This window comes from Dendropsophus ebraccatus, chromosome 10 (assembly GCF_027789765.1).
Source record: "Dendropsophus ebraccatus isolate aDenEbr1 chromosome 10, aDenEbr1.pat, whole genome shotgun sequence".
NCBI lineage: Eukaryota > Metazoa > Chordata > Amphibia > Anura > Hylidae > Dendropsophus > Dendropsophus ebraccatus.
The window spans coordinates 242,245-265,961 of NC_091463.1; the positions used below are offsets into that span (position 1 = coordinate 242,245).

The 23,717-nt window shown below is 54.5% G+C and overlaps 1 protein-coding gene across 1 annotated transcript in view; it reads left to right on the forward strand.

Annotated features, from left to right (window-relative positions):
* Positions 1-3,304: 3,304 nt before the first annotated feature.
* DAB2IP (DAB2 interacting protein) overlaps positions 3,305-23,717 on the forward strand; it is a 215,140-nt gene continuing 194,727 nt past the window's right edge. The window contains 1 exon segment of the mRNA XM_069986386.1: positions 3,305-3,404. The gene's annotated coding sequence lies outside the window, so the exon portion shown is untranslated.

The following is a 23,717-nucleotide window of genomic DNA, read 5'->3' on the forward strand; positions in this document are numbered from 1 at the left end:
CCCCCCCTCACCTCCTGTCATATCATATACCCCCCCTCACCTCCTGTCATATCATATACCCCCCCCTCACCTCCTGTCATATCATATACCCCCCCCCCCTCACCTCCTGTCATATCATATACCCCCCCCCTCACCTCCTGACATATCATGTACCCCCCCCACCTCCTGTCATATCATATACCCCCCCCCCTCACCTCCTGTCATATCATATACCCCCCCTCACCTCCTGTCATATCATATACCCCCCCTCACCTCCTGTCATATCATATACCCCCCCTCACCTCCTGTCATATCATATACCCCCCTCACCTCCTGTCATATCATATACCCCCCCCTCACCTCCTGTCATATCATATACCCCCCTCACCTCCTGTCATATCATATACCCCCCCCTCAACCTCCTGTCATATCATATACCCCCCCCTCACCTCCTGTCATATCATATACCCCCCCCTCACCTCCTGTCATATCATATACCCCCCTCACCTCCTGTCATATCATATACCCCCCCCTCACCTCCTGTCATATCATATACCCCCCCTCACCTCCTGTCATATCATATACTCCCCCCTCACCTCACCTCCTGTCATATCATATACCCCCCCCTCACCTCCTGTCATATCATATACCCCCCCCTCACCTCCTGTCATATCATATACCCCCCCTCACCTCCTGTCATATCATATACTCCCCCCTCACCTCACCTCCTGTCATATCATATACCCCCCCCTCACCTCCTGTCATATCATATACCCCCCCCTCACCTCCTGTCATATCATATACCCCCCCCCTCACCTCCTGTCATATCATATACCCCCCCTCACCTCCTGTCATATCATATACTCCCCCCTCACCTCACCTCCTGTCATATCATATACCCCCCCCTCACCTCCTGTCATATCATATACCCCCCCCTCACCTCCTGTCATATCATATACCCCCCCCTCACCTCCTGTCATATCATATACCCCCCCCTCACCTCCTGTCATATCATATACCCCCCCTCACCTCCTGTCATATCATATACTCCCCCCTCACCTCACCTCCTGTCATATCATATACCCCCCCCTCACCTCCTGTCATATCATATACCCCCCCCTCACCTCCTGTCATATCTTATACCCCCCCCCTCACCTCCTGTCATATCATATACCCCCCCTCACCTCCTGTCATATCATATACCCCCCCTCACCTCCTGTCATATCATATACCCCCCCCCTCACCTCACCTCCTGTCATATCATATACCCCCCCTCACCTCCTGTCACATCATATACTCCCCCCTCACCTCCTGTCATATCATATACCCCCCCCCTCACCTCCTGTCATATCATATACCCCCCCTCACCTCCTGTCATATCATATACTCCCCCCTCACCTCACCTCCTGTCATATCATATACCCCCCTCACCTCCTGTCATATCATATACCCCCCCCTCACCTCCTGTCATATCATATACCCCCCCTCACATCACCTCCTGTCATATCATATACCCCCCCTCACCTCCTGTCATATCATATACCCCCCTCACCTCCTGTCATATCTTATACCCCCCTTCACCTCCTGTCATATCATATACCCCCCCTCACCTCCTGTCATATCATATACCCCCCTCACCTCCTGTCATATCATATACCCCCCCCTCACCTCCTGTCATATCATATACCCCCCCTCACCTCCTGTCATATCATATACCCCCCCTCACCTCCTGTCATATCATATACTCCCCCCTCACCTCACCTCCTGTCATATCATATACCCCCCCTCACCTCCTGTCACATCATATACTCCCCCCTCACCTCACCTCCTGTCATATCATATACCCCCCCCCTCACCTCCTGTCATATCATATACCCCCCCTCACCTCCTGTCATATCATATACTCCCCCCTCACCTCACCTCCTGTCATATCATATACCCCCCTCACCTCCTGTCATATCATATACCCCCCCCTCACCTCCTGTCATATCATATACCCCCCCTCACATCACCTCCTGTCATATCATATACCCCCCCTCACCTCCTGTCATATCATATACCCCCCCTCACCTCCTGTCATATCTTATACCCCCCTTCACCTCCTGTCATATCATATACCCCCCCTCACCTCCTGTCATATCATATACCCCCCCTCACCTCCTGTCATATCATATACCCCCCCCTCACCTCCTGTCATATCATATACCCCCCCCTCACCTCCTGTCATATCATATACCCCCCCTCACATCACCTCCTGTCATATCATATACCCCCCCTCACCTCCTGTCATATCATATACCCCCCCTCACCTCCTGTCATATCTTATACCCCCCTTCACCTCCTGTCATATCATATACCCCCCCCTCACCTCCTGTCATATCATATACCCCCCCTCACCTCCTGTCATATCATATACCCCCCCCCTCACCTCCTGTCATATCATATACCCCCCCCTCACCTCCTGTCATATCATATACCCCCCCTCACCTCCTGTCATATCATATACCCCCCCTCACCTCCTGTCATATCATATACCCCCCCCTCACCTCCTGTCATATCATATACCCCCCCCTCACCTCCTGTCATATCATATACTTCCCCCCCTCACCTCACCTCCTGTCATATCATATACCCCCCCTCACCTCACCTCCTGTCATATCATATACCCCCCTCACCTCCTGTCATATCATATACCCCCCTCACCTCCTGTCATATCATATACCCCCCCTCACCTCCTGTCATATCATATACCCCCCCCCTCACCTCCTGTCATATCATATACCCCCCCCCCTCACCTCCTGTCATATCATATACCCCCCCTCACCTCCTGTCATATCATATACCCCCCCTCACCTCCTGTCATATCATATACCCCCCCCTCACCTCCTGTCATATCATATACCCCCCCCTCACCTCACCTCCTGTCATATCATATACCCCCCCTCACCTCCTGTCATATCATATACCCCCCCTCACCTCCTGTCATATCATATACCCCCCCCCTCACCTCCTGTCATATCATATACCCCCCCCCACCTCCTGTCATATCATATACCCCCCCTCACCTCCTGTCATATCATATACCCCCCCCCCCCTCACCTCCTGTCATATCATATACCCCCCCCTCACCTCCTGTCATATCATATACCCCCCCTCACCTCCTGTCCTATCATATACCCCCCCTTACCTCCTGTCATATCATACCCCCCTCATCTCCTGTGATGGTATATACCGCTGTCAGTGACGTCACGCCTCCCTGATTTTTTTCACACGGCGGCGCTGATCCCGCACAATGAGCAGTTGGGTGGGCGGGGTCTGCTGTATACTCCGCCCCCTCCACCATATCCCGCCTCCTGCTTCCAGTCAGTGTGCGGACACAGCCGGGATGTGAGGAGAGCGAGGAGCGCGAGCGGGGCCGGCACCGGGTGAGTGATGGCGGGCGCCCGGACCCCTCCCCCACCGCCGCCGCAGCCGCGTCCTCCCCCTATACCGCCGTCATCTCTGTATACCCCTGTATACCGACGTCATCTCTATATACCTTTGTATTCCGCCGTCATCTCTGTATACCGACGTCATCTCTATATACCGCTGGCACCGCTGTATACCCCTGTGTACCGCCGTCATCTCTGTATACCGCCGTCATATCTATACCCCTGTATACAGCCGTCATCTCTGTATACCCCTGTATACAGCCGTCATCTCTGTATACCCCTGTATACAGCCGTCATCTCTATACCCCTGCATACCGTTGTCACCTCTGTATACCCCTGTATACAGCCGTCATCTCTATACCCCTGTATACCGCCGTCACCTCTGTATACCCCTGTATACAGCCGTCATCTCTGTATACCCCTGTGTACAGCCGTCATCTCTGTATACCCCTGTATACAGCCGTCATCTCTGTATACCCCTGTGTACCGCCGTCATCTCTATACCCCTGTATACAGCCGTCATCTCTGTATACCCCTGTGTACAGCTGTCATCTCTGTATACCCCTGTATACAGCCGTCATCTCTGTATACCCCTGTGTACCGCCGTCATCTCTATACCCCTGTATACAGCCGTCATCTCTGTATACCCCTGTGTACCGCCGTCATCTCTATACCCCTGTATACAGCCGTCATCTCTGTATACCCCTGTGTACCGCCGTCATCTCTATACCCCTGTATACAGCCGTCATCTCTGTATACCCCTGTATACAGCCGTCATCTCTGTATACAGCCGTCATCTCTATATACCCCTGTATACAGCCGTCATCTCTGTATACCCCTGTATACAGCCGTCATCTCTGTATACCCCTGTATACAGCCGTCATCTCTATACCCCTGCATACCGTTGTCACCTCTGTATACCCCTGTATACCGCCGTCACCTCTGTATACCCCTGTATACAGCCGTCATCTCTGTATACCCCTGTGTACAGCTGTCATCTCTGTATACCCCTGTATACAGCCGTCATCTCTGTATACCCCTGTGTACCGCCGTCATCTCTATACCCCTGTATACAGCCGTCATCTCTGTATACCCCTGTGTACCGCCGTCATCTCTATACCCCTGTATACAGCCGTCATCTCTGTATACCCCTTTATACAGCCGTCATCTCTGTATACAGCCGTCATCTCTATATACCCCTGTATACAGCCGTCATCTCTGTATACCCCTGCATACAGCCGTCATCTCTGTATACCCCTGCATACAGCCGTCATCTTTGTATACCCCTGTATACAGCCGTCATCTCTGTATACCCCTGCATACAGCCGTCATCTCTGTATACCCCTGCATACAGCCGTCATCTCTGTATACCCCTGCATACAGCCGTCATCTTTGTATACCCCTGCATACAGCCGTCACCTCTATACCCCTGCATACAGCCGTCACCCCTGCATACCGCCGTCACCTCTGTATACCCCTGCATACCGCCGTCACCTCTGTATACCCCTGCATACCGCAGGCATCTCTATATACCGGTGTCATCTCTGTATACCCCTGTATACCGCCGTCATCTCTGTATACCGCGGGCACCTCTATATACCGCCGTCATCTCTGTATAGCTCTATACCCCGGTTATCTCTATTTATCCCTATATACTGCTGTCTCCTCTATATACCCCTGTATACCGCCGTTATCTCCGTATACCCGTCACCTCTTTATTCCGCTGTATACCGCTGTCATGTCTGTATACTGCAGTCACCTCTATTTCTCCATATACTGCCGTCACCTCTATATAGCCCTGTATACCGCCATCACCTGTCGCTATCCGCCCATACATAGAATGGAGTGTAACACAGGGGCGGAGACGCGAGAGGCACATTCCGTGATGGCACTACGGCCTCTTACACATGAGGAGAAGGAAAAGCTGCACGCGCTATGGCCTTATACACGAGTAGAAGGAAAAACCACGCACTACGGCCTCTTATACATGAGGAAAAACCACGCACTACGGCCTCATACACGAGGAGGAAAAACTGCCCGCACTACGGTCTCATACACACGAGGAGGAGGAAAAAACACGCACTATGGCCTCATACACGAGGAGGAAAAACCACGCACTACGGCCTCATACACGAGGAGGAAAAACCACGCACTACGGCCTCATACACGAGGAGGAAAAACTGCCCGCACTACGGTCTCATACACGAGGAGGAAAAACCACGCACTACGGCCTCTTATACACGAGGAGGAGGAGGAAAAACTGCCCGCACTACGGTCTCATACACACGAGGAGGAGGAGGAGGAAAAAACACGCACTACGGCCTCTTATACACGAGGAGGAGGAAAAACCATGCACTACGGCCTCTTATACACGAGGAGGAGGAAAAACCACGCACTACGGCCTCTTATACACGAGGAGGAAAAACCACGCACTACGGCCTCTTATACACGTGGAAAAACCACGCACTACAGCCTCATACACGAGGAGGAAAAACTGCACGCGCTACAGCCTTTTATACAGGAGGAGGAAAAACCACGCACTACGGCCTCATACACGAGGAAAAACCACGCACTACAGCCTCATACACGAGGAAAAACCACGCACTACAGCCTCATACACTAGGAAACACCACGCACTACAGCCTCATACACTAGGAAACACCACGCACTACAGCCTCTTATACAGGAGGAAAAACCACGCACTATGGCCTCATACACGAGGAGGAAAAACTGCCCGCACTACGGTCTCATACACACGAGGAGGAGGAAAAAACACGCACTATGGCCTCATATACACGAGGAGGAAAAACCATGCACTACGGCCTCATACACGAGGAGGAAAAACTGCCCGCACTACGGTCTCATACACACGAGGAGGAGGAAAAAACACGCACTACGGCCTCATACACGAGGAGGTAAAACTGCCCGCACTACGGTCTCATACACACGAGGAGGAGGAAAAAACATGCACTATGGCCTCATACACGAGGAGGAAAAACCACGCACTACGGCCTCATACACGAGGAGGAGGAAAAACCACGCACTACGGCCTCTTATACACACGAGGAGGAAAAACCACGCACTACGGTCTCTTATACACGAGGAGGAAAAACCACGCACTACGGCCTCTTATACACGAGGAGGAGGAAAAACCACGCACTACGGTCTCTTATACACGAGGAGGAAAAACCACGCACTACGGCCTCTTATACACGAGGAAAAACCACGCACTACGGCCTCTTATACAGGAGGAGGAAAAACCACGCACTACAGCCTCTTATACACGAGGAAAAACCACGCACTACAGCCTCATACACGAGGAAAAACCACGCACTACAGCCTCCTACACGAGGAAAAACCACGCACTACAGCCTCATACACGAGGAGGAAAAACTGCACGCACTACAGCCTCATACACGAGGAGGAAAAACTGCCCGCACTGCGGCCTCTTATACACGAGGAGGAAAAACCACGCACTACAGCCTCTTATACACGAGGAGGAAAAACCACGCACTACGGCCTCTTATACACGAGGAAAAACCACGCACTACAGCCTCATACACGAGGAAAAACCACGCACTACAGCCTCATACACGAGGAGGAAAAACTGCCCGCACTGCGGCCTCTTATACACGAGGAGGAGGAAAAACCACGCACTACGGCCTCATACACGAGGAGGAAAAACCATGCACTACGGCCTCATACACGAGGAGGAAAAACCACGCACTACGGCCTCTTATACACGAGGAGGAGGAAAAACCACGCACTACGGCCTCATACACGAGGAGGAAAAACCATGCACTACGGCCTCATACACGAGGAGGAAAAACCACGCACTACGGCCTCATATACACGAGGAGGAAAAACCACGCACTACGGCCTCATACACGAGGAGGAAAAACCATGCACTACGGCCTCATACACGAGGAGGAAAAACCACGCACTACGGCCTCATACACGAGGAGGAAAAACTGCCCGCACTACAGCCTCATACACGAGGAGGAGGAAAAACCACGCACTGCGGCCTCATACACGAGGAGGAGGAAAAACCACGCACTACGGTCTCATATACACGAGGAGGAAAAACCACGCACTACGGCCTCATACACGAGGAGGAGGAAAAACTGCCCGCACTACGGCCTCTTATACAGGAGGAGGAAAAACCACGCACTACGGCCTCATGCACGAGGAGGAAAAACTGCCTGCACTACGGCCTCTTATACAGGAGGAGGAAAAACCACGCACTACGGTCTCTTATACAGGAGGAGGAAAAACCACGCACTACGGCCTCATACACGAGGAGGAAAAACTGCACGCGCTACGGTCTCATACACACAAGGAGGAGGAAAAACTGCATGGGCTATGGCCTCTTATACACGAGGAGGAGGAAAAACTGCACGCGCTACGGCCTCTTACACACGAGGAGGAGGAAAAACTGCACACGCTATGGCCTTATACACGAGGAGGAGGAAAAACTGCAAGACTAAAACTGGCTCCATCCTTAAGGGGGTTAAAGTTGAATAAGTCAGTGCGTCCAGATGGTGTCCACCCCAGGAATCTTAAAGAACTCTGATCAGTGATTGCTGATCCCCTGACGGAGATGTATAACCAATCTCTCCGAACAGGAGATGTTCCTGATTATTGGAGAACGGCCAATGTTATACCCATCCACGAGAAGAGCCCAGTAACTACACCGCAGTTACCTGACATCTGTAGTAGAGGCCGGGGACTACACCCCAGTTACCTGACATCTGTAGTAGAGGCCGGGGACTACACCGCAGTTACCTGACATCTGTAGTAGAGGCCGGGGACTACACCGCAGTTACCTGACATCTGGAGTAGAGGCCGGGGACTACACCCCAGTTACCTGACATCTGGAGTAGAGGTCGGGGACTACACCCCAGTTACCTGACATCTGGAGTAGAGGTCGGGGACTACACCCCAGTTACCTGACATCTGTAGTAGAGGCTACACCCCAGTTACCTGACATCTGTAGTAGAGGCCGGGGACTACACCCCAGTTACCTGACATCTGTAGTAGAGGCCGGGGACTACACCCCCAGTTACCTGACATCTGTAGTAGAGGCTACACCCCAGTTACCTGACATCTGTAGTAGAGGCCGGGGACTACACCCCAGTTACCTGACATCTGGAGTAGAGGCCGGGGACTACACCCCAGTTACCTGACATCTGGAGTAGAGGCTACACCCCAGTTACCTGACATCTGGAGTAGAGGCCGGGGACTACACCCCAGTTACCTGACATCTGGAGTAGAGGCTACACCCCAGTTACCTGACATCTGGAGTAGAGGCTGAGGACTACACCCCCGTTACCTGACATCTGGAGTAGAGGCCGGGGACTACACCCCAGTTACCTGACATCTGTAGTAGAGGCCGGGGACTACACCCCAGTTACCTGACATCTGGAGTAGAGGCCGGGGACTACACCCCAGTTACCTGACATCTGGAGTAGAGGCCGGGGACTACACCCCAGTTACCTGACATCTGGAGTAGAGGCCGGGGACTACACCCCAGTTACCTGACATCTGGAGTAGAGGCCGGGGACTACACCCCAGTTACCTGACATCTGGAGTAGAGGCCGGGGACTACACCCCAGTTACCTGACATCTGTAGTAGAGGCCGGGGACTACACCCCAGTTACCTGACATCTGTAGTAGAGGCCGGGGACTACACCCCAGTTACCTGACATCTGTAGTAGAGGCCGGGGACTACACCCCAGTTACCTGAATGAATGAAACTCTTCTTAAAAAAGAAGACAATGGATCACCTATGAAACAACAACCTGATGGATCCAACCCAGCATGACGTTACTGCGGGCCGATCATGTCAGACTAATCTCATTGATTCCTATGACACTAGGCCTATTTATATGAAACGATTCGGCCATTCAGGCTGAATCACTTACTGTAATGGAGCATGTTGAAAGGCCGTGATCAGCGGCCGTGCACTGTGTTGGCTGATCCTGGTTTTTTAACAGGAAAAGTGAGATCATGTCAGCCGTGTCGCTGCATGTAATAGGATTGGTGGTGGCAGACCCCCCCCCGGCTATACTGGGCAGCCCAAATAAAGATGGTTCAAGCAGCCCCCTCCGCTGCTTCCTGCTCGCTCTACGTAATATCACAGGCAGCGAATGGGGAACGGGGGGAAAGCTAGTGCGGACATATCACAGGCAGCGAATGGGGAACGGGGGGGAAGCTAGTGCGGACATATCACAGGCAGCGAAGGGGGAACGGGGGGAAGCTAGTGCGGACATATCACAGGCAGCGAAGGGGGAAGGGGGGGAAGCTAGTGCGGACATATCACAGGCAGCGAAGGGGGAACGGGGGGGAAGCTAGTGCGGACATATCACAGGCAGCGAAGGGGGAACGGGGGGGAAGCTAGTGCGGACATATCACAGGCAGCGAATGGGGAACGGGGGGAAGCTAGTGCGGACATATCACAGGCAGCGAAGGGGGAACGGGGGGAAGCTAGTGCGGACATATCACAGGCAGCGAAGGGGGAACGGGGGGAAGCTAGTGCAGACCCATCACAGGCAGTGAATGGGGAACGGGGGGAAGCCAGTGCGGACCCATCACAGGCAGCGAATGGGGAACGGGGGGAAGCTAGTGCGGACCCATCACAGGCAGCGAATGGGAAACGGGGGGGGGGGGGGAAGCTAGTGCGGACCCATCAAAGGCAGCGAATGGGGAACGGGGGGGAAGCTAGTGCGGACCCTTCAAAGGCAGCGAATGGGGAACGGGGGGGAAGCTAGTGCGGACCCATCAAAGGCAGCGAAGGGGGGGGGAAGCTAGTGCGGACCCATCAAAGGCAGCGAAGGGGGGGGAAGCTAGTGTGGACCCATCAAAGGCAGCGAAGGGGGGGGGAAGCTAGTGTGGACCCATCACAGGCTGGTGGTGTAATATGGCAAATCATGCCTTGTAGTATGACCTATATATATGTGTGTGTGTGTGTGTGTGTGTGTGTGTATATATATAATATAATGTCACAATACCAGAATTTTAAGTTCGATACCGATATCAGTTTTCTTATTTCGATACTCTATACTAATTCGATACTAAATAAAGTTTGAAAAAGACACGGAAAAATACATATGTAATTTCCCCCCCGCCCAGACTGCGGATATGATGCCCCCATGTACAACATCTTTTATTTCACTTTGTTACATTTTATAGTTCTGATGCGTGCAATGGATCCCAAATACATGGATCTTACTTTTTTTTTCTTTTTTTCCCTGTAAAAAGGGAAAAGGGGGATTATAAGAACCTTTATTTTTTTTATTTTTTTTTAAACTTTTTTTTTTTTATTTCCCCTCTACCTCGCAGCATACCTCCCTATGCACTACAACTCCCAGCATATCCTCTTGTGGGAAGTTATAGTGCACAAGAAGGTATGCTGAAAGTTGTAGTGCACAAGGAGGTATGCTGGGGGTTGTAGTGCACAAGAAGGTATGCTGGGGGTTGCAGTTTGGCAAAAGCAGCCTCATGACAAAACAATTCCCAGCATACCTTCTTATGCACTAAAACCCCCAGCATACCTCCTTGTGTACTGAAAATCCCCACAAGAAGGTATGCTGGAGGTTGTAGTGCACAAGGAGACTGCTAATGCACAACTGCAACCCCCAGCATTCTACCTTGTGGGGGATGACAGGATTGTGGAGGGACCCCACTGCAGCGGCAGGTCCTGTGGTGGTGGGAGAGCTGGAGTGTGCAGGGAACCCTGCTGTATCGGTGGGTCCTGGAAGGTGGTGAACTGGCGGGTGCGGGGGACCAAGCTGCACCGACTGGTCCCGGGGTGGGGAGACTGGGAATGGTTAAATGACTGCCGATCGCGGGATCGTGGGCCACAGTCATTAGCAGTGGGGGCCGCTCCATGTGCATCAGACTCCTGCTGCATATGGAGCGGCTTGGGAGGGGTTAAATGCCGCTGTCGGCTGTTTGTACATGCCGCTGTCACACCTAACACAAGCGATCGCTATGTGCTGGCTATTTGAATTTGGCGTCGTCAGGAGCTGACAGTGCGCGGGTGGAGGAGGGGGCACCAGGGGGTAGGGGGCGCACAGATAGCCACCGGCCGTGTACTCTGCACAATACTTCATGTTAAGCTGCGCTAATCCTGGTACTGAACCATTTTTCTGCCTGAAATATCGATAGTAGTATCGATATTTCAGTGTATCACTAATATATATATATCTCTATATCCCTCCTAGATGTGAGGGAATGACATCTTCTCAGTGATGCTTTGTTCTGTATATAGGAGAATGTGCTGACATTAATGTCCCCCACACATCTTTACAGGGAATCCCATGTATTACCCAATGGTGGCCTGGAGGTGGCGTCACACACAGAATTACAGTGGTAACATCCTCCAGGCCATGTCCTTTTATAGAAATATATAATATATGTACTGTGTGCACCCTCCACGTGTCTGTATGACCTCCCTACAAGGCCCGGGCATGCTCCTGATGAGATGTCTGTATGACCTCCCTACAAGGCCCGGGCATGCTCCGGATGAGGTGTATGACCTCCCTACAAGGCCCGGGCATGCTCCTAATGAGGTGTATGAGGTGTATGACCTCTCTACAAGGCCCAGGCATGCTCCTGATGAGGTGTATGACCTCCCTACAAGGCCCGGGCATGCTCCTGATGAGATGTCTGTATGACCTCCCTACAAGGCCCGGGCATGCTCCGGATGAGGTGTATGACCTTCCTACAAGGCCCGGGCATGCTCCTGATGAGGTGTCTGTATGACCTCCCTACAAGGCCCGGGCATGCTCCTGATGAGGTGTCTGTATGACCTCCCTACAAGGCCTGGGCATGCTCCTGATGAGGTGTCTGTATGACCTCCCTACAAGGCCCAGGCATGCTCCTGATGAGGTGTATGACCACCCTACAAGGACCGGGCATGCTCCTGATGAGGTGTATGACCTCCCTACAAGGCCCGGGCATGCTCCTGATGAGGTGTCTGTATGACCTCCCTACAAGGCCCGGGCATGCTCCTGATGAGGTGTCTGTATGATCCCCCTACAAGGCCTGGGCATGCTGCTGATGAGGTGTCTGTATGACCTCCCTACAAGGCCCAAGCATGCTCCTGATGAGGTGTATGACCACCCTACAAGGCCCGGGCATGCTCCTGATGAGGTGTCTGTATGACCTCCCTACAAGGCCCAAGCATGCTCCTGATGAGGTGTCTGTATGACCTCCCTACAAGGCCCGGGCATGCTCCTGATGAGGTGTCTGTATGACCTCCCTACAAGGCCCGGGCATGCTCCTGATGAGGTGTCTGTATGACCTCCCTACAAGGCCCGGGCATGCTCCTGATGAGGTGTCTGTATGACCTCCCTACAAGGCCCGGGCATGCTCCTGATGAGGTGTATGACCACCCTACAAGGCCCGGGCATGCTCCTGATGAGGTATATGACCACCCTACAAGGCCCGGGCATGCTCCTGATGAGGTGTCTGTATGACCTCCCTACAAGGCCCGGGCATGCTCCTGATGAGGTGTATGACCTCCCTACAAGGCCCAAGCATGCTCCTGATGAGGTGTCTGTATGAACTCCCTACAAGGCCCGGGCATGCTCCTGATGAGGTGTATGACCACCCTACAAGGCCCGGGCATGCTCCTGATGAGCTGTCTGTATGACCTCCCTACAAGGCCCAAGCATGCTCCTGATGAGGTGTATGACCTCCCTACAAGGCCCGGACATGCTCCTGATGAGGTGTATGACCTCCCTACAAGGCCTGGGCATGCTCCTGATGAGGTATATGACCACCCTACAAGGCCCGGGCATGCTCCTGATGAGATGTCTGTATGACCTCCCTACAAGGCCCGGGCATGCTCCTGATGAGGTGGCTGTATGACCTCCCTACAAGGCCCGGGCATGCTCCTGATGAGGTGTGTGACCTCTCTACAAGGCCCGGGCATGCTCCTGATGAGGTGGCTGTATGACCTCCCTACAAGGCCCGGGCATGCTCCTGATGAGGTGTATGACCACCCTACAAGGCCCGGGCATGCTCCTGATGAGGTGTCTGTATGACCTCCCTACAAGGCCCAAGCATGCTCCTGATGAGGTGTCTGTATGACCTCCCTACAAGGCCCGGGCATGCTCCTGATGAGGTGTCTGTATGACCTCCCTACAAGGCCCGGGCATGCTCCTGATGAGGTGTCTGTATGACCTCCCTACAAGGCCCGGGCATGCTCCTGATGAGGTGTATGACCACCCTACAAGGCCCGGGCATGCTCCTGATGAGGTATATGACCACCCTACAAGGCCCGGGCATGCTCCTGATGAGGTGTCTGTATGACCTCCCTACAAGGCCCGGGCATGCTCCTGATGAGGTGTATGACCTCCCTACAAGGCCCAAGCATGCTCCTGATGAGGTGTCTGTATGAACTCCCTACAAGGCCCGGGCATGCTCCTGATGAGGTGTATGACCACCCTACAAGGCCCGGGCATGCTCCTGATGAGCTGTCTGTATGACCTCCCTACAAGGCCCGGGCATGCTCCTGATGAGGTGTATGACCTCCCTACAAGGCCCGGACATGCTCCTGATGAGGTGTATGACCTCCCTACAAGGCCTGGGCATGCTCCTGATGAGGTATATGACCACCCTACAAGGCCCGGGCATGCTCCTGATGAGATGTCTGTATGACCTCCCTACAAGGCCCGGGCATGCTCCTGATGAGGTGGCTGTATGACCTCCCTACAAGGCCCGGGCATGCTCCTGATGAGGTGTGTGACCTCTCTACAAGGCCCGGGCATGCTCCTGATGAGGTGGCTGTATGACCTCCCTACAAGGCCCGGGCATGCTCCTGATGAGGTGTATGACCTCCCTACAAGGCCCGGGCATGCTCCTGATGAGGTGGCTGTATGACCTCCCTACAAGGCCCGGGCATGCTCCTGATGAGGTGTATGACCTCCCTACAAGGCCCGGGCATGCTCCTGATGAGGTGGCTGTATGACCTCCCTACAAGGCCCGGGCATGCTCCTGATGAGGTGTATGACCTCCCTACAAGGCCCGGGCATGCTCCTGATGAGGTGTCTGTATGACCACCCTACAAGGCCCGGGCATGCTCCTGATGAGGTGTCTGTATGACCTCCCTACAAGGCCCGGGCATGCTCCTGATGAGGTGGGTGTATGACCTCCCTACAAGGCCCGGGCATGCTCCTGATGAGGTGTATGACCTCCCTACAAGGCCCGGGCATGCTCCTGATGAGGTGTCTGTATGACCTCCCTACAAGGCCCGGGCATGCTCCTGATGAGGTGGCTGTATGACCTCCCTACAAGGCCCGGGCATGCTCCTGATGAGGTGTCTGTATGACCTCCCTACAAGGCCCGGGCATGCTCCTGATGAGGTGTCTGTATGACCTCCCTACAAGGCCCGGGCATGCTCCTGATGAGGTGTATGACCTCCCTACAAGGCCCGGGCATGCTCCTGATGAGGTGTATGACCTCCCTACAAGGCCCGGGCATGCCCCTGATGAGGTGTCTGTATGACCTCCCTACAAGGCCCGGGCATGCTCCTGATGAGGTGTATGACCTCCCTACAAGGCCCGGGCATGCTCCTGATGAGGTGTATGACCTCCCTACAAGGCCCGGGCATGCTCCTGATGAGGTGTCTGTATGACCTCCCTACAAGGCCCGGGCATGCTCCTGATGAGGTGTATGACCTCCCTACAAGGCCCGGGCATGCCCCTGATGAGGTGGCTGTATGACCTCCCTACAAGGCCCGGGCATGCTCCTGATGAGGTGTCTGTATGACCTCCCTACAAGGCCCGGGCGTGCTCCTGATGAGGTGTATGACCTCCCTACAAGGCCCGGGCATGCTCCTGATGAGGTGGCTGATGGTCTCTCTCCCAGACCTGGACGAAAGCAGCCGCCAACTCCTGTGCTGCAACGTGATGTTGGATGGAGTGGTTTGAACGATTTAGTGGTCTATTGCACGATAATCGGCTCATATAAAAGGCCTTTAAACCTGCCTGATGTACACACACTTATCCTAAGATGATGATAAAGGAAACATTAATATGGCTGACTAGATGGATCCCCAGGGGCTTTGGCTACATTCACACGTAGCAAAACTAGCAGAATTCTGAGAGAGAGGCTGACTGCATTCCGCTTCGCACAATTCCGCTAGTTTTGCTACGTGTGAACGGGGCCTTTATCTGCCGACAATCCTCTGTTTCTATAGCAAATGTATGTATCAATTTTATACCGAGTGTAACTAGCCATATTACCTGTATCCATCTGTACCAACTAACCAGCCATATTACCTGTATTCTGCTGTATCCATCTGTGCCGACTGTAACCAGCCATATTACCTGTATCCATCTGTGCTGACTGTAACCAGCCATATTACCTGTATCCATCTGTGCCGACTGTAACCAGCCATATTACCTGTATCCATCTGTGCTGACTGTAACCAGCCATATTACCTGTATTCTGCTGTATCCATCTGTGTCGACTGTAACCAGCCATATTACCTGTATCCTGCTGTGCTGACTGTAACCAGCCATATTACCTGTATCCTGCTGTGCCGACTGTAACCAGCCATATTACCTGTATCCTGCTGTGCCGACTGTAACCAGCCATATTACCTGTATCCTGCTGTGCCGACTGTAACCAGCCATATTACCTGTATCCTGCTGTGCTGACTGTAACCAGCCATATTACCTGTATCCTGCTGTGCTGACTGTAACCAGCCATATTACCTGTATCCATCTGTGCTGACTGTAACCAGCCATATTACCTGTATCCTTCTGTGGAGACTCTAACCAGCCATATCACCTGTATCCTTTTGTATCCATGTATACCTACTGTAACCAGCCATATCACCTGTATACTTTTGTATCTATGTATACCTACTGTAACCAGCCATATTACCTGTATCCATCTGTGCCGACTGTAACCAGCCATATTACCTGTATCCATCTGTGTCGACTGTAACCAGCCATATTACCTGTATTCTGCTGTGCCGACTGTATCCAGCCATATTACCTGTATCCAGCTGTGCCGACTGTAACCAGCCATATTACCTGTATTCTGCTGTGCCGACTGTATCCAGCCATATTACCTGTATCCATCTGTGCCGACTGTAACCAGCCATATTACCTGTATCCATCTGTACTTGTTTCTGACTGCAACTAGCCATATTACTGTGTACAGACTTTAACCAGCTAGATCACCTTAATCCAGATAGATGATTTGTCTCCTACTGTATCCATCTATATACCAACACTTTCTAGCTACATCTGCCTTTAGCTAATTCACCTTATTCAGCTGTAATACAGTTACTGATATACATGGTAATTGTGTCCAGCTATGCTAACTGATTCTAGCACTGTATCTGGCTGTATTTAGCTGTACGGGCCATATCTGGCTGTATCTAGCACTGTATTTGGCTGCATGGGCTGTAGTTAGCACTGTATTTGGCTGTACAGACTGTATCTCACTGTATGGGCTGTATCTAGCATTGGATCTAGCTGTACGGGCAGTATATGGCTATACGGGCTGTATCTAGCGCTGTACGAGCTGTATCTAGCTGTATAGGCCGAATATGGCTATGGCTGTATCTACTGTAGCTGTATAGGCTATATTTAGCTCTATAGCTGTACAGGCTGTATCTAGCTCTATATCTGGCAGTGTGCGTTAGAGAGGCAGAAATTAAATGGGTAATCTGGGCATCAATGAAAAATTCAGGGGGTGGCAGGGGGTTGGGATCATAATAAAGATTTCCTTTTTACCCGTGCTCCCAATCCTGTGATGTCACGGCTCTACTCAAAAATTCCTGCTCAGCCAATCGGTGAGTGCGGCGGGACATCCTTTATATCACCGGCCACTGGCCAGTTATGTAGGAGCCAGAGTGTGATAATAACCTCCGGGGGTGTGAGCGGCCAGTTATGGAGGAGCCGGAGTGTGATAATAACCCCCCGGGGTGTGAGCGGCCAGTTATGGAGGAGCCGCAGTGTGATAATAACCCCCCGGGGTGTGACCGGCCAGTTATGGAGGAGCCGGAGTGTGATAATAACCCCCCGGGGTGTGAGCGGCCAGTTATGGGGGAGCCGGAGTGTGATAATAACCCCCGGGGTGTGAGCGGCCAGTTATGGAGGAGCCGGAGTGTGATAATAACTTCCCCCCCCCCCCCCCCCCCCCGGGTGTGAGCGGCCAGTTATGGAGGAGCCGGAGTGTGATAATAACCCCCGGGGGTGTGAGCGGCCAGTTATGGAGGAGCCGGAGTAGGATAATAACCCCCGGGGTGTGAGCGGCCAGTTATGGAGGAGCCGGAGTGTGATAATAACCCCCGGGGGTGTGAGCGGCCAGTTATGGAGGAGCCGGAGTGTGATAATAACCCCCCGGGGTGTGACCGGCCAGTTATGGAGGAGACGGAGTGTGATAATAACCCCCCGGGGTGTGAGCGGCCAGTTATGGGGGAGCTGGAGTGTGATAATAACCCCCGGGGTGTGAGCGGCCAGTTATGGAGGAGCCGGAGTGTGATAATAACTCCCCGGGGTGTGAGCGGCCAGTTATGGAGGAGCCGGAGTGTGATAATAACCCCCCGGGGTGTGAGCGGCCAGTTATGGAGGAGCCGGAGTGTGATAATAACCCCCCGGGGTGTGAGCGGCCAGTTATGGAGGAGCCGGAGTGTGATAATAACCCCCCGGGGTGTGAGCGGCCAGTTATGGAGGAGGAGGAGTGTGATAATAACTCCCCCCCCCCCGGGTGTGACCGGCCAGTTATGGAGGAGCCGGAGTGTGATAATAACTCCCCGGGGTGTGACCGGCCAGTTATGGAGAAGCCGGAGTGTGATAATAACCCCCCGGGGTGTGAGCGGCCAGTTATGGAGGAGCCGCAGTGTGATAATAACCCCCCGGGGTGTGAGCGGCCAGTTATGGAGGAGCCGGAGTGTGATAATAACCCCCCGGGGTGTGAGCGGCCAGTTATGGAGGAGCCGCAGTGTGATAATAACCCCCCGGGGTGTGAGCGGCCAGTTATGGAGAAGCCGGAGTGTGATAATAACCCCCCGGGGTGTGAGCGGCCAGTTATGGAGGAGCCGCAGTGTGATAATAACCCCCCGGGGTGTGAGCGGCCAGTTATGGAGGAGCCAGAGTGTGATAATAACCCCCCGGGGTGTGAGCAGCCAGGTATGGAGGAGCCGGAGTGTGATAATAACTCCCCGGGGTGTGACCGGCCAGTTATGGAGGAGCCGGAGTGTGATAATAACTTCCCCCCCCCCCCCCCCCGGGTGTGAGCGGCCAGTTATGGAGGAGCCGGAGTGTGATAATAACTCCCGGGGTGTGAGCGTCCAGTTATGGAGATGCCGGAGTGTGATAATAACCACCCGGGGTGTGAGCGGCCAGTTATGGAGGAGCCGGAGTGTGATAATAACCCCCCCGGGGTGTGAGCGGCCAGTTATGGAGGAGCTGGAGTGTGATAATAACCCCCCGGGGGTGTGAGCGGCCAGTTATGGAGGAGGAGGAGTGTGATAATAACCCCCCGGGGTGTGACCGGCCAGTTATGGAGGAGCTGGAGTGTGATAATAACTCCCCGGGGTGTGAGCGGCCAGTTATGGAGGAGCTGGAGTGTGATAATAACTCCCCGGGGTGTGAGCGGCCAGTTATGGAGGAGGAGGAGTGTGATAATAACCCCCCGGGGTGTGAGCGGCCGGTTATGGAGGAGCCGGAGTGTGATAATAACCCCCCGGGGTGTGAGCGGCCAGTTATGGAGGAGCCGGAGTGTGATAATAACTCCCCGGGGTGTGAGCGGCCAGTTATGGAGGAGCCGCAGTGTGATAATAACTCCCCGGGGTGTGAGCGGCCAGTTATGGGGGAGCCGGAGTGTGATAATAACCCCAGGGGTGTGAGCTGCCAGTTATGGAGGAGCCGGAGTGTGATAATAACCCCCCGGGGTGTGAGCGGCCAGTTATGGAGGAGCCGGAGTGTGATAATAACTCCCCGGGGTGTGAGCGGCCAGTTATGGAGGAGCCGGAGTGTGATAATAACTCCCCGGGGTGTGAGCGGCCAGGTATGGAGGAGCCGGAGTGTGATAATAACTCCCCGGGGTGTGAGCGGCCAGTTATGGAGGAGCCGGAGTGTGATAATAACCCCACCGGGGTGTGAGCGGCCAGTTATGGAGGAGCTGGGGTGTGATAATAACCCCCCCGGGGTGTGAGCGGCCAGTTATGGAGGAGCCGGAGTGTGATAATAACCCCCGGAGTGTGAGCGGCCAGTTATGGAGGAGCTGGAGTGTGATAATAACTCCCCGGGGTGTGAGCGGCCAGTTATGGAGGAGCCAGAGTGTGATAATAACTCCCCGGGGGTGTGAGCGGCCAGTTATGGAAGAGACGGAGTGTGGTAATAACCCCCCGGGGTGTGAGCGGCCAGTTATGGAGGAGCCGGAGTTTGATAATAAATCCCCGGGGTGTGAGCGGCCAGTTATGGAGGAGGAGGAGTGTGATAATAACCCCCCAGGGTGTGAGCGACCAGTTATGGAGGAGCCGGAGTGTGATAATACCCCCCCCCCCCCCCCCCCGGGGTGTGAGCGGCCAGTTATGGAGGAGATGGAGTGTGATAATAACCCCCCGGGGTGTGAGCGGCCAGTTATGGAGGAGATGGAGTGTGATAATAACTCCCGGGGGTGTGAGCGGCCAGTTATGGAGGAGCCGGAGTGTGATAATAACTCCCGGGGGTGTGAGCGGCCAGTTATGGAGGAGCCGGAGTGTGATAATAACCCCCCGGGGTGTGAGTGGCCAGTAATGGAGGAGCCGGAGTGTGATAATAACCCCCGGGGTGTCAGCGGCCAGTTATGGAGGAGCCGGAGTGTGATAATAACCCCCGGGGTGTGAGCGGCCAGTTATGGAGGAGCCGGAGTGTGATAATAACCCCCGGGGTGTGAGCGGCCAGTTATGGAGGAGCCGCAGTGTGATAATAACCCCCCGGGGTGTGAGCGGCCAGTTATGGAGGAGGAGGAGTGTGATAATAACCCCCCGGGGTGTGAGCGGCCAGTTATGGAGGAGCTGGAGTGTGATAATAACTCCCCGGGGTGTGAGCGGCCAGTTATGGAGGAGCTGGAGTGTGATAATAACCCCCCGGGGTGTGAGCGGCCAGTTATGGAGGAGCCGGAGTGTGATAATAACTCCCCAGGGTGTGACCGGCCAGTTATGGAGGAGCCGGAGTGTGATAATAACCCTCGGGGTGTGAGCGGCCAGTTATGGAGGAGGAGGAGTGTGATAATAACTCCCCGGGGTGTGAGCGGCCAGTTATGGAGGAGCCGGAGTGTGATAATAACCCCCCGGGGTGTGAGCGGGCAGTTATGGAGGAGCCGGAGTGTGATAATAACCCCCCGGGGTGTGAGCGGCCAGTTATGGAGGAGCCGGCATGTGATAATAACCCCCCGGGGTGTGAGCGGCCAGTTATGGAGGAGCCGGAGTGTGATAATAACCCCCGGGGTGTGAGCGGCCAGTTATGGAGGAGCCGGAGTGTGATAATAACCCCCCGGGGTGTGAGCGGCCAGTTATGGAGGAGCCGGAGTGTGATAATAACCCCCGGGGTGTGAGCAGCCAGTTATGGAGGAGCCGGAGTGTGATAATAACTCCCCGGGGTGTGAGCGGCCAGTTATGGAGGAGCCGGAGTGTGATAATAACCCCCCCGGGGGTGTGAGCGGCCAGTTATGGAGGAGCCGCAGTGTGATAATAACCCCCCGGGGGTGTGAGCGGCCAGTTATGGAGGAGCCGGAGTGTGATAATAACCCCCGGGGGTGTGAGCGGCCAGTTATGGAGGAGCCGGAGTGTGATAATAACCCCCCGGGATGTGAGCGGCCAGTTATGGAGGAGCCGGAGTGTGATAATAACCCCCCGGGGTGTGAGCGGCCAGTTATGGAGGAGCCGGAGTGTGATAATAACCCCCCGGGGTGTGAGCGGCCAGTTATGGAGGAGCCGGAGTGTGATAATAACCCCCCGGGGTGTGAGCGGCCAGTTATGGAGGAGCCGGAGTGTGATAATAACCCCCCGGGGTGTGAGCGGCCAGTTATGGAGGAGCCGGAGTGTGATAATAACCCCCCGGGGTGTGAGCGGCCAGTTATGGAGGAGCTGGAGTGTGATAATAACTCCCGGGGGTGTGAGCGGCCAGTTATGGAGGAGGAGGAGTGTGATAATAACCCCCGGGGTGTGAGCGGCCAGTTATGGAGAAGCCGGAGTGTGATAATAACCCCCCGGGGTGTGAGCGGCCAGTTATGTAGGAGCTGGAGTGTGATAATAACTCCCCGGGGTGTGAGCGGCCAGTTATGGAGATGCTGGAGTGTGATAATAACCCCCCGGGGTGTGAGCGGCCAGTTATGTAGGAGCCGGAGTGTGATAATAACCTCCGGGGGTGTGAGCGGCCAGTTATGTAGGAGCCGGAGTGTGATAATAACCTCCGGGGGTGTGACCGGCCAGTTATGGAGGAGCCGGAGTGTGATAATAACCCCCGGGGTGTGAGCGGCCAGTTATGGAGGAGGAGTGTGATAATAACCCCCGGGGTGTGAGCGGCCAGTTATGTAGGAGCCAGAGTGTGATAATAACCCCCCGGGGTGTGAGCGGCCAGTTATGTAGGAGCCAGAGTGTGATAATAACCCCCCGGGGTGTGAGCGGCCAGTTATGGAGGAGCCGCAGTGTAATAATATCTCCCCGGGGTGTGAGCGGCCGGTTATGGAGGAGCCGGAGTGTGATAATAACCCCCCGGGGTGTGAGCGGCCAGTTATGGAGGAGCCGGAGTGTGATAATAACCCCCCCGGGGTGTGAGCGGCCAGTTATGGAGGAGCCGGAGTGTGATAATAACTGCCCGGGGTGTGAGCGGCCAGTTATGGAGGAGCCGGAGTGTGATAATAACTCCCCGGGGTGTGACCGGCCAGTTATGGAGGAGCCGGAGTGTGATAATAACTCCCCGGAGTGTGACCGGCCAGTTATGGAGGAGCCGGAGTGTGATAATAACCCCCCGGGGTGTGACCGGCCAGTTATGGAGGAGCCGGAGTGTGATAATAACCCCCGGGGGTGTGAGCGGCCAGTTATGGAGGAGCCGGAGTGTGATAATAACCCCCCGGGGTGTGAGCGGCCAGTTATGGATGAGCCGGAGTGTGATAATAACTCCCCGGGGTGTGAGCGGCCAGTTATGGAGGAGCCGGCATGTGATAATAACCCCCCGGGGTGTGAGCGGCCAGTTATGGAGGAGCCGGAGTGTGATAATAACTCCCCGGGGTGTGAGCGGCCAGTTATGGAGGAGCCGGCATGTGATAATAACCCCCCGGGGGTGTGAGCGGCCAGTTATGGAGGAGGAGGAGTGTGATAATAACCCCCCGGGGTGTGAGCGGCCAGTTATGGAGGAGCCGGAGTGTGATAATAACCCCCGGGGGTGTGACCGGCCAGTTATGGAGGAGCCGGAGTGTGATAATAACCCCCCCGGGGTGTGAGCGGCCAGTTATGGAGGAGCCGGAGTGTGGTAATAACCCCCCGGGGTGTGACCGGCCAGTTATGGAGGAGCCGGAGTGTGATAATAGCCCCCCCGGGGTGTGAGCAGCCAGTTATGGAGGAGGAGGAGTGTGATAATAACCCCCGGGGGTGTGAGCGGCCAGTTATGTAGGAGCCGGAGTGTGATAATAACCCCCGGGGTGTGACCGGCCAGTTATGGAGGAGCCGGAGTGTGATAATAACTCCCCGGGGTGTGAGCGGCCAGTTATGGAGGAGGAGGAGTGTGATAATAACCCCCCGGGGTGTGAGCGGCCAGTTATGGAGGAGCCGGAGTGTGATAATAACCCCCGGGGTGTGACCGGCCAGTTATGTAGGAGCCAGAGTGTGATAATAACTGCCCGGGGTGTGAGCGGCCAGTTATGGAGGAGCCGGAGTGTGATAATAACCCCCGGGGTGTGAGCGGCCAGTTATGGAGGAGCCGGAGTGTGATAATAACCCCCCGGGGTGTGAGCGGCCAGTTATGGAGGAGCCGGAGTGTGATAATAACTCCCCGGGGTGTGATAATAACCCCCCGGGGTGTGAGCGGCCAGTTATGGAGGAGCCGGAGTGTGATAATAACTCCCCGGCATGTGATAATAACCCCCCGGGGTGTGAGCGGCCAGTTATGGAGGAGCCGGAGTGTGATAATAACCCCCCGGGGTGTGAGCGGCCAGTTATGGAGGAGCCGGAGTGTGATAATAACCCCCCCGGGGTGTGACCGGCCAGTTATGGAGGAGGAGGAGTGTGATAATAACTCCCCGGGTCGTGGCGGCCGGTTATGGAGGAGCCGGAGTGTGATAATAACCCCCCGGGGT